Below are 12223 nucleotides of genomic sequence, written 5' to 3'. Positions count from 1 at the left end.
GTGCAAAGGATGGGCCGGCCAGCCGACTGCTGGTAGCGTGTTGACCGGCTGCCACTCAAGTGTTGGAGGGTTTCCCATCACCCCCCTGGAAGTGATACATTGCGATGTGACAAATGAAAACGGAAAAGCAGTGGGTGAAGAACTGCAGTCGTGTTGTTAATGTGCTCGCTCAGTGCCAAACCAAATTGGAAGCGTTGCAAGCCTGATGTAAGTCACATTGTCAACTCAGTGTGGCGCTTGTTGCATCACTTTCCCCCACTGCAGAAAAATAACCCACTCGGAATGACATTTGCCAAAATTGGATGTTATTAAGTGCCGAACGGCTGTGTTGGTTTTCCTTGAGCCTCAAATTTAATTGAAATGTATTTTTTTGATCATATTTTCATTTTGGTTTGGCTCACATCTTTCATTACTGCTGCAATAGCATCTGAAACATACCGTAGTCTTCTTATATAGTATACAGTTGTTCAACACCAATTTCAACCATGGGGAAACGTCAGAATTGTGATATCGGAACAAAGTACAAGTCAATAGTGGCTGTGGAGGAGAATACAACAAGAATTGCAAAAGAGTTTGACGTGCCGCAGAATACTTTATCAACGTAAGTAATGTCAACGTTGCAGTTTTTGTTTGCCACGCATGTATTTAATTGCGTTGTATTCAGATTTGTATCGCTCGCAATAATCACTATATTTCATACGTATGTACATGCTGGCGTTTGTGGTTTTTCTCGTGTGTATAGAACAACGTGAGGATTTGGCCTTGGTTGAATTTTAGAAAGGAAATAGTCATTAGAAAAGTGTAAAGACGTTTTTATTTAATGCATACGTTTATTTTTCACTTCACTACCACACAATAGCATGCTAGATACGCAATCCATGAACTCTTGGAGAAAATGACATGCCATAATCAAAGATCCCCCATTTATTGCCCACTTTTAATGCAGTTCGGCGCAGGATCAGATTTATATCGATAGTCCGGTTACATCGAGATTTTTTTTCCGACTTCCGAGAATATCGATATAACGAGACTTTATTGTATAGCCATATAGCTTCTCCGCAAGCATTTCTAGTTGAAACCTGAAAACGTGCCGTAGCATGTGTGTGTGTTTTTTATGCAAATTGCAAGGCGAGGTGATTAATTCATAATACGTTTCAGGACAATTGAAGACAGCGGGAAGTGATCAAGGGCAAGGACATTATGGAATGGTACAAGCGGCATAGGGCTGCCTCAGCTTGCTCCGCAACTTTACCGCAGCACGACAACAGCTCATTACGTCCAGACAAAACACCTCCCCCACTGACAATGAACAGCTTTTACATGTGTTTTTTTAAATCTATTTTTTGATGATCGCTGTATTTTGCTCCATCCTGTGTCGCACATCATTCTTCATCCAACCGAATCAAGTATTGATCCAGTACAGCATCTCGTATCCATGCTCTGTAATTGTATCGCGCGATCATTTTGTTTCGTGAAGATGCGACATATGCGTGGCAATGCATCACCGGCTTCAATTTAATAACAGGCGACAAACGAGATGGACTAAAATGACTTTGGAAGCGCTTCGAGGAAGAAGCTAAATAGTCATGAGCTTAGCATACATTTATTCTCTGTTATTCACTCACATGCAGGAAGACTCTCGTCGTAGAAGTGCATACGTGTGGGCTATAATTTAGTCATCCAGGCGAAATAGTGGATCAGTGGATCAGCAACGACATGGTGAAACGTGCACGTCTGCTACAAGCCAAATGTTGAAAGCAAACACGAAGCTGTAGCATCTTTTGACGAAAGAGATTGTCTCACATCACCTGTCTCACGTAAATCGGCTTCAATTCCAAGCCGCCACAATTCCACATACACATCGGCGCTGTCCAACAGCACCGACCTTTCCGCTGAACATAGCGGGACTGTGAAAATGTTGCCCATAACAGGCGCCAAAAAAGCACAATCGCCCCAGAGTTGTCCATTACGCCCAAATCAAAAACAGTACTGCCAAAAAGGCGCAATCGCTCAGCGCAGTCTCAACATTCATTTGTAAAAATATATTTTTGTTTATTTGCATTTGTCTATACACACATGTTCCTTATATAACTATTTGCTAGTCATGATTTACCATGAGTTTTTATATCGTATTATCAAAATATATTGTATATATTGTTACGTTGGAGGCGGCGCGACTTTACGTAAGCTTTTCAGTGTGACGGCTCAGCAGCGAAACGCGAAGCTACAGTGGCAGCGCTGTTAGCTCCAGGTGACAGAATGTTGATGATCGTCGCAATGACGATACCCCGCATGTGTCAAACAATTGGCAAAAAAATTGATGACATCTTTTCCACCGTTATTTCCGCGGAGGGGCGGTGGGGGTTACTAACTGTATTGCCGATATCAAACCTCCTGGAGGGGAGAAGACGAAGGATGCGCGACAACAAGACAGATGAAGAGATAGTGAATAGTGAAGGGGATGCCAAACCGAGCGTTTTTCTCAGTGAAAAGACTTGGCCGTCATTTGTCCGTCACCTTACGCGACGCGAAGGCCCGTATGTCAGATGATGTATGTGTTTTTTCAGTCTGGTGATGACTAGCACGGAGCTGCAGAGCCATGCTTTTCACATCATCAGTTCCGCAGGCTGCGCTCCGAGAGCGTCTGAGGGATTCTCCGCGAGATGCCTTCTGACACGCGGCGCAACCGGCAACGCCGTGAATATTATACAGTGCATTTCACCACAGCCACCCACGGTGAACAGATCAATGGAGGTGGATGAGGTGAATTACAATTTTAATAGGGTGCCTAGGAGCGCTAATTAAAAAGAATGATGATATTTTTCTCTAAAAGTATGAACGAGTCATTGGAGCGCTGCAAAGTTGCTTTAATGTATAATGTACAGTGCCTCATGTGTTTTTTGTGGAAACTTTTCTTACTCAACTCAAACGGTGGCGCAATTGCTATTGTGAATATTTGGATTGTACCACGTAAACTCTAAACATATGTAGACAAAATATACATTAAAAAGCCTTGTTGCAGCTGCAGCTATGTTAAAGCGCTATATAAATCAATATGTATTGGATTGGATTGGATTGTAAAAAATATATACAGATATCGAAAAAAAAACAGGGATACTGTTGTGAGCACGTCGATGCCATTTTTGCATTACTTGTGAGCACTGAGCTCAACGGTTGATGTAAATCACCGGTGTCAAAGTCCAGGCCCGGGGGCCAAATTGGGGCCGCCGCATCATTTTATTCGGCCCGCCAAAGCAGAACAAGCATGTCAAGTTCCATGATGCTAGCTAAAGTCCGAACCAAGATTTCAAATTGTCGTATGAAAACTACAAAAACAGTCAGTAAGCTTGACTTCTGATTTGAAAACTACCTTATTTTCCTGTGTATAAGGCACGCCCACAATAAATAGTGTATTTTCAAACATTTTCCATATATGTATAAAGCGTACTGGACTATAAGGCGCACCTTCAATGAATGAAAAACGTTTTCCAAATATAATACAGTGACACCTCAGAACTTACGAACTTACTTGGTTCCCAGAAAGTGTGTGTAAGGCAAAAAGTGTGTCTTGAAAAACATTACTTTCCCATAGAAAACCATTAAAAAGGAGAACAATCCGTTTCCAGGTCCCCATAAAACATAATTTTCGAGCCTTAAAACGACACAAAATATACCAGATTTTATATATAATAAATGTGCTATTGTATTGTAATTAAAAAAATAAACTGCTGTATAATAAAGTCGTTTTATTGACCTTTGTGATGGTTGTTGATTTAGTTGTTGTCTCTTGATGATATCCGAGTGCAGTTGCCGTGCTTTTTTGGTGTTCTTCTGCCGAAAACTAGTCCGCCAGCCATTGTGGCGCGACGTGTGTTTCTCGAAAACTAGTTTGCCAAGATTCTATTCTCGCAAATGTAATGTTCGTAAGGCGAAAAGTTTGTTAGCGAAAGCGTTCGTAAGTCCAGGTATGGCTGTATATATTTTTTTTAACCAAATACAAAGCACACCATATTAAAAGGCGCTACAGTCGATCGAGATTGTTATGCAATACTTCTTCTACAAGGTGAAATGGAGTTGGTTGCTTCTGACAGTAATTCCGAGACCTGTTGTGGCTCAATATTAGTTAGGCGCACTTGCGTATAAGGGTCGTCTTCTCAAGAAAATTAAGGGTTTTGGGTGCGCCTTATACACACAAAAAATATGGTACTTTGCATATAAGGCGCACTTGCATATAAGGCGCGGTAATCTTTTGAAGAAAATCAAGACCTGTGGATGCGTTCGCCTTATACACCCAAAAAATACGGTCGTTATTCATTAATTTGTCGCGCGTTCAGTATGTAATATGTGGAAGAGATAAAGCATTCTAATGGTTTCACAACAGCCCTCGAGAGAAAAGCGCAACTACAACATGGACCGCAACAAAAAACGAGTTTGACACCCCTTGACATCAATAAAGGATACATCATTCTTTCCGATGTTTAACTTGACATAAATTTCAACTTCTCCTCGCAACGAACACACGAAAGCCTCTTAAAAAGAAAACTTGACAACTAACTACTTGACTTGAAGTATGTTAGTGCAAAAGATCCCGCGTCCATAAATCACTGCCTGCACGTATGTCGGACATTCAGATTATATTTCACTTCATTTGAAACATCACAGAGTCTCGATGCCGTCTTTTCGGAAAGATGAAAGATGCAGTTTATCCACCAACATCACTGTCATCTTCAATCATTTCCAATACGGATCTCTTCTTTTTTATGTCTCAGTCGTACAGGAGTGGTCCATCGGTGAGAAGGTTTCTTCAGCCGTCATCTGGATTTCTTTGAAGGTGTCGGACCTTTCGCTTCTTATCTAAGAAGCTTCGGCAGCGAACTAACATTTTTTGGTCCTATATATATCCCTACTGTCCAGACTCTGCTATGATTGGTCCCTGCTCTCAGGTTGGGGGAAGCAGAGGACTACTCCCTGCGGCTACATTGATTGCTTCTATTGTCCTGTCTGAGTATTGGATTAGATTTGCCTTTATTAGTCTCACAGTGGAGAAATTGACATTTCACAGTCGCAAAGTGATGAAAGGAATGAAAGTAGAAAAACAAAACAGATGAGCTGCTGGAAAGGTAGCCACTCTCGCGGCGCCGGCTTGAAGTCAAAAGAACAAAAAAAGTAAATAACAAATAACATGACAACACAAAGATACAGAGAGTCGTTCATTCTTAAGCACTTTCTGTACCCTTTTTGTTACACGAAGCAGTTCCAGATGAAAGAGGAGAGGATCAAAGCGTCTCTTCACCAGTGGATCAGGGACATTATGGTACGGGGTCTACGACTGGCCCGATTGCCCCATTTGTTTTGGTATCGCCTCGTCAGCATAACTAGGCCTATCTTGCATAATAAGTCAGTTGTAGGAACGATCAAAATTGAACCTCACCCCACCGTGGCGATTTAGTGAGGGGTTTTGCTGTTTTATGAAAATACGCAGTCAATTTTAGTTCGCTGACGAAGCCGCTTGGATGAGAAGCGAAACGTCCGACACCTTCAACCAAGTACAGATGACGGCTAAAGAAACCTTCTCACCTTCTTTTTTTATGTTCAATCAAACTTCAAATGTAAAAGCGAAACAAATCCTCTGGTTCAAACGCTCGACCAGACATCGTCCGTGATGAATTCCCAACCGCAATCGGTTTGACACCAAGAGGCTTTTGCCAAGTTGAACAGCGGGACAGGAAGGATGTCGTCACTTGAAAGTTCACGACTAAATCTTCCTCGCCGAGCTTGGACTCATTTTAGAGTGCTGCGGGGTGTCTGTCAACAAAAAAAATAGCCGTCCGGCTATCTGTCATTGTTCACCCAGAGAGAGAGAGAGAGAGAGAGAGAGACGTGTTTTTCTAAAGTGACCCGGCCAAGTATTTTGTGTCAACTGGTGTCAGGCTACAAGTGCAATCTAGTGGCTTGCCTTCAGGCCGAGCTCCAAATTGGAGGCCCTCGCGTCCCCTAACGTCATCAGCAACAATTGGGTTCCCGAAAGGGGCCAGCGGAGGCGACGCAGATGCTGTGACCAGACAGGAAAGCACTCAGACAAACTGTGTTGTTAAAGGCACGCATCAGGAAAAGGTGTCTGCACAGATAAAATAAAAATAAAGGTCACGTACTGGATCGGCAATACAGTGATCCCTCGCTACTTCGCGGTTCACTTTTTGTGGTTTTCACAGGGACAATTTGAAATTTTGGTTCCGATTTTAGCAAGGATTATGGAATGTTACTAGTTTGATTTGCTTTCGCGGGTCGAATAAAATGATGTGGCGGGCCCAATCTGGCCCTCAAGCCTTAACTTTGACACCCATGAGTTACAAGATGCATGAAAGGGAAAAATTCACATCCCAATTTTTTTTAATCCAAAAACAAATTGGATTCTTGATAATAATAATAATAATCCATTTCATTTATAAGCGCCTTTCAAAACTCTCAAGGTCACTTTACAGTCACAGGATGAGTTTTTCTGCGGGTGAGCAGCGGCAGCCACACGCGCCAGCATTCACTCAACCCCGAAGTACATCAAATAGATAGAAAGCTAGCTAGCTAGCCAATCGAGAGCCAACAGATACCTAGCTAGATAGCCAGCCAGCTAGATAGTGAATGCTTTGGGGTGAAAAGCAAATTTGTTTGCCACCATTTCACGAGGTCATAAACTTGACGACAACATATTAGGGTCACTTAAAGCCATCGTGGCAAAAGGCGAAATCAACAAAAGTAGATTGCAACGACACGACAGTTGACGACAGAATCCCGACGTCGGCATTGAAGTCGTTCCACAAAACTCCGCCTTGAAATTCCTCAGCAAACGGAAGCTTTCTTTGGCGCCGTCAAAGAAGAGGAAGTGCCCGTCTGCTGACACGATGGCGTGGCCCCTTCAGCCCCTTCGACGCAGCACCTTTCATGTTGCGCTTAAGAGGAAGAAGAAGAAGAAGCCAGCAAGGCTGCCTTTGACCCCGCGACCATTTCTCAAAGACCCCCACGTACGCTCCGGAGACATGACACGAAGCTGGCCGAAAATGACATGCGAAATTCCGACAGAAGAAAAGCTCCATTTTTACTGATAGTAAGAGCAGTATTAACTTCCTGTGTCCGTTGCTAAACTGTATACAACAGGTGTCAAAGTCAAGGCCCGGGGGCCAAATCTGACCCGCCACATCATTTTATTCGGCCCGTGAAATCAAATCAAAGTTCTATGATGCTTTCTGAAGTCGGAACCAACGTTTCAAATTGTTGGATGTTTTCCACAATAAATTAATTTGAAAACTAGTTATTCATTAACTCATTCATTGACAGACGATGTGCAAAACGGTGTCCACTCCAGTGCCAGGGTTTTTGTCATTGTCACTCCAATTCTAGGACCCACAGAATATTGAGTTTTAGGATTACATCAACATTCAATGCAGGCTAAGAAAACCTAAGACTCACTAGCAAATGATAATTATCATAATAATCCATTTTCTTTACAAGCGCCTTTCAAAACTCTCAAGGTCACTTCACAGTCACAGGATATTTTTTTTCTGTGGGCGAGCAGCGGTAGCCACACGCGTTAGCGTTCACTCAACCCGGAAGTAACTCAAATAGATAGAAAACTAGCTAGCTTGCCAATCGTTACCCAACAGATATCAAGCTAGATAGCCAGCCATAAGCGCCTTTCAAAACTCTCGAGGTCATTCCACAGTCACAGGATATATTTTTTTCTGCGGGTGAGCCGCTAGCTAGCCAATCGTTAGCCAACAGATACCTAGCTAGATAGCCAGCCATAAGCGCCTTTCAAAACTCTCGAGGTCACTTTACAGTCACAGGATCAGTTTTTCTGCGGGATCAGTTTTTCTTTTGACTTCAAGATGGCGCCGCGAGAGCGGCTGCCTTTACAGCGGCTCCTGCATTTTGTTTTTCTACTTCTTCTTTTCCTTTCCTCTTCCTTTCATAACATTGCTGCTGTGAAATGTACATTTCTCCACTTCCAGACTAATAAAGGTTAATTAAAGGTAATTCAATCCAAAATACAAATCTTTTCACTAATGTGGAATTCACCCTTTCATGCACCTTGGTAACATAAGATGTGCAATGTAGTAAAGGTTTTTTTTACATTAATTTGAGCACAATATATAAAAAAAAAAGATTATTTTTAAAGGACAAAGTCTTATTCCATTAGTTAAGTTTTCTCATTGTTGCCTCGCGGATACAAAAGCAGGCCATCGAGTTGAGCGAGTGCAGAAAAAAGTCATTAGGTTCCCCTTCCCTGAACCGCAGCAGGTTAAGTGTCATTCACAAATTAGCATTAGCAAATTAGCATTCTCCTGCCGAAACGCCGGACGTCACGTCGGCTGTGACCGGTTTTTCTTTTTTTTTGTTTCAAACTACATTAAACAAACCCTCCGAAGGCTTCAATGATGCATGCAATCTTAATTTTTATGACGGCAATTTATTATTCACTCCCCGAGTTTATGACAGCCTCGACTGTCATTAACAGATTAATTACAATACCCCTCCTCACCGCCAGACCCCAACTCACCCATCCCCCCACCTCACATTCTCTGAGTTAGAGATACTGGAACACAAATAATAATAATAATAATAATACATTTTATTTGAACAGTCACAGGATAAGTTTTTTTCTGTGTGAGGAGCGGCAGCCACACGCGCCAGCGTTCACTCAACCACAAAGTAACTCAAATAGATAGCAACGCAGGTAGCTGGTGATTAGATAGCTCATAGCTAGCGAATTGATAGAACAACATCCAATGTGTCAGTTTATTCACGCGTTTAAAAAAAATAATAATTACAAATTAAACATTTCCGGCTGCACTTAAGCGTGTCATTTCATTCGTGACATTTGTTTTTCTTGCAATTATGGCTTTGTTGCTCTTGGAGGTGAACAAAGGGGAAAGTGAAAAGATGACATTTACCGTGGCAACAAAGCCAGCGTTTTGCCGGCTCAGCACGTTTGCGAGGGTGTGACGCCGCTCGCTGGTTTTGTTGCATGAAAAGTTCAATTTCTCACCACAGTGGATTTGTTCTGCGCAAGACCCAAAAAAAATCATTTTCAACCAGCGTCTTTGAAATCTGATTTAGCGCCGCCGATGCAGAGAACGCAGCCGCACAGACTTCATAAGGTCACATGTTTCGCCACTCTTAATTCAATATCCCGTGCTGCATTTTTTATTTTGTATATATTATTGTGCATGTACGCTTGGAAACCGCGTCACACGGAGGATGTTTCCCCACACGCGCCAGCAGTCACTCAACCCGGAATAACTCAAATAGATAGAAAGATAGGAACCAAATTGCTAGCTTTGTCGCAAGCTAGCTACCAAGCTAATTGATAGCTAGCCAGATAGCTGGCCAGCCACCCAAATAGCTAATAGATAGCAAATAGCTAGCAAATGATGATAATAATAATAATAATAATAATAATAATACATTTAATTTCTAAGAACCTTTTAAAACTCTCAAGGTCACTTTATAGTCACAGGATCAGTTTTTCTGTGGGTGAGCAGCGGCAGCCACACGCGGCAGCCACACGCGCCAGCGATCACTCAACTCGGAATAACTCAAATAGATAGAAAAATAATTAGCTACCAAATAGCTAGCTAATAGCAAGCTAGCGAAAAAAGCTAATTGGTAGCTAGCCAGATAGCGAGCCAGATAGTTAGATCGCTAGCCAGATAGCTACTGTCCCGCCAGGACCAGTTCCTCAATGTATGTTTCCAAAGTCCTAATCAGGTTCTTTTACAAAACAAGAGAGAAATTGAGTGGATGGCGTCACATGACCAGCATGTGCTGAACCACCAAAACATTTGTCTTTGTTTCCAGTGCATATGTCACCTTTTGACTATGCCTTAGCGTCGTCCCCCCTTGGAGATCATCAAAGCAATAGTGGAAAGAGAAATAATTATAAATACTCACAGTTGGTGGCTAATCTGCACTCAAAAGATGTCATCTTTGATTTCTCATTGAAACCATCATCACAAATGGACCTTGAAATAAAACGAGTTTTGATTGGTTGATCCGCTCGACCAATGACATTGGGCTCACCTTTGACCTGGTAGTAAAAAAAAAATTTAATGCACCTGCTGCCGACTCTTTTCTTCCTAGACAACTGATAACTTTGGATGCATGGCATGTATGTGATTTTTACTAATCTATTCTGGATTAATTTTGACGTTTGGATGGATTATGACATATGGACATTTGCTCGGACTCTATTGGACTTCTGTCAACCCTGCGGCTTTAAAGTGTCTCTGGTGAGTTTGTTTTTATTTCTTTGTTTGCTGGTTGGTTGTTGCAAAAATGGTTTGCTTATTGTGCTTTTCGTTGCAATTGTGTGTTCAAGTGGTGGTAGAAAATCGTAAAATGTTCATATGAAGCTTGTTGATTGCTGCTTTGATTGAAACGGCGTGTGACAATTTCCACCCGCGGTGGTGTTGACAGTCGATTGTTTTGAACTTTACTGACATTTCTGCTTCTGGCCACGTTTATGGTGGAAATTACAGCAGTGAATGTGCATTTTGAGCCATGTTTGTGGATGACATATTTAACATTGATATTTTCAAACCATGAAAAAAACATGCTACTTACGACAGAGATGATCAAATGCAGTTGTAGTGGGAATAAATTGTCTTCTTCCAATTGTAATTTTAGTTGCTGTTGTTGTTTTTTTTTTTAGTAGGACATGTTGAAGCTTGCTCTGTTGTTGCTGTCGTGCCTCGTTTCTTTCTCGGTTTCCACCTGGAGAGTCGCCATTCCCTCACGAGTCACACAAAGCGTCGATTTGGCCTCGTTGACGTCTGTGTAAGCTCTCTATTGGGGAGACTAAACAAAATCTAAAAAAAAGACGTTACCAACATCGCAGGGATAATACGAATACGTATTAATATACAAATATTTTGGGATGTTTGTGTAATTGTTTGGAGGAGGGCAGGAGGTGTTGTCGCGTCGCCGGAAAGGGGCGTGTTCGGGCGAGTTCAGAGTTCACGAGACGAGACGGAAAAATACAATACCAATACTAATAATAATAAAAAGGAAAAAGCTGCATCGAAACGAAGACCATTTATTCATCTGTAATTCTTGAAATAAAGCCACACATATAAAAATACAAACCCCTCAATTTGTTTATTTTCGCTAGCAAAGTAGCACGATCGCTAGCTATTTACCTTGCTCTATAACAGGCTATCAATTTGTCTTCACAATAGCTACAATTCAGTGTTATGTTTCACAAACAGTAACTTTGACAAATGGGATATTTAAACTGCGGTTGACAGTGATGTGGAATTGTGCATCATACTGCGGTGTTTTCAAATGCAATTTGTTTGGCGAATGAGTCGATATGTTTAAGTTATATCTGAGCAGGCCACACGGTCACACATTGATTCAACGCGATAAGAGGATCACAAACTTGCCAGTTCTCGCTTCTCACAGAAAGGGATAGTCGGTGCTCAAAGCAAATATCACAATGACAGATTGATACATGGGGACGTCAGCCCATGATGATAGTACCAATCTATGTGGAACGCAGGCCAGAGAATCAGCAAGAAATTACTTTTTTTATATATATATATATGATGCATGGATCCCGCTGTTGAGCCTAGTTCATGGAAAGTTCAGCTGAACAGCTTGCTCTGTCATGGTCTTTTTTGAATAGATTCATTCTGCGCTATCTTCTTGGCAGACTGGAGGTAATGGATGAGGTGCGAGGCTGTAGCAAAAAGCACATCTGCATGCACACGATAACGTGTTTCACAAAGGAGTGGCGGCTTGCTTTGAACAAGAACCCTCTTGGACATTTCCACACATGGTCCTCATAAACAGTTGAGATCCTCAAGTGACCGAATCTCCCCGGACTGAGGTAGACTGCTTGTATTATGAACCCCCCGCCGCCCCCCATACATAGAATACAGGTGTGCAACTTGGAATTCAAACATTTTGGGGCAATGTCTGCTTCTTAAATTGCAATACACATGCTTGACATAGAGAGATGGCCAAAGGTCATGTGGGTCTCTTCAGTAGGTCAGTATGTTTTTTGGTGGCGGAGGGACTCATGGTCACATGAAATACAGATAAACATGACATTGGTGATCAAGTTTTTGCTTGCATGTATCCCAAAAAGCTATTTTTTTCAATAGCATTGTTGTAAAATTGCTGTTCTCAATGTTGATTAGCTTTTAAATGTTTAAGCTACTTTTCT

At 41.9% G+C, this 12223-nt stretch overlaps 1 long non-coding RNA gene across 1 annotated transcript in view; it reads right to left on the bottom strand.

Moving 5' to 3' along the window:
• Nucleotides 1-10813, bottom strand: part of LOC148894205 (uncharacterized) — a 48652-nt gene extending 37839 nt beyond the window's left edge. Inside the window, exon 1 of the long non-coding RNA XR_016115728.1 lies at nucleotides 10618-10813. This is a non-coding gene — a long non-coding RNA (uncharacterized LOC148894205). The remainder of the gene's footprint in view (nucleotides 1-10617) is intronic.
• Nucleotides 10814-12223: the final 1410 nt, after the last annotated feature.

Source organism: Hippocampus bargibanti, linkage group LG08, assembly GCF_051943395.1.
Source record: "Hippocampus bargibanti isolate YZ-2025 linkage group LG08, ASM5194339v1, whole genome shotgun sequence".
NCBI classification, from domain to species: domain Eukaryota; kingdom Metazoa; phylum Chordata; class Actinopteri; order Syngnathiformes; family Syngnathidae; genus Hippocampus; species Hippocampus bargibanti.
The sequence above is the reverse complement of the archived record's forward strand: the minus strand, read 5'-3'. Positions and strand labels throughout refer to the sequence as shown.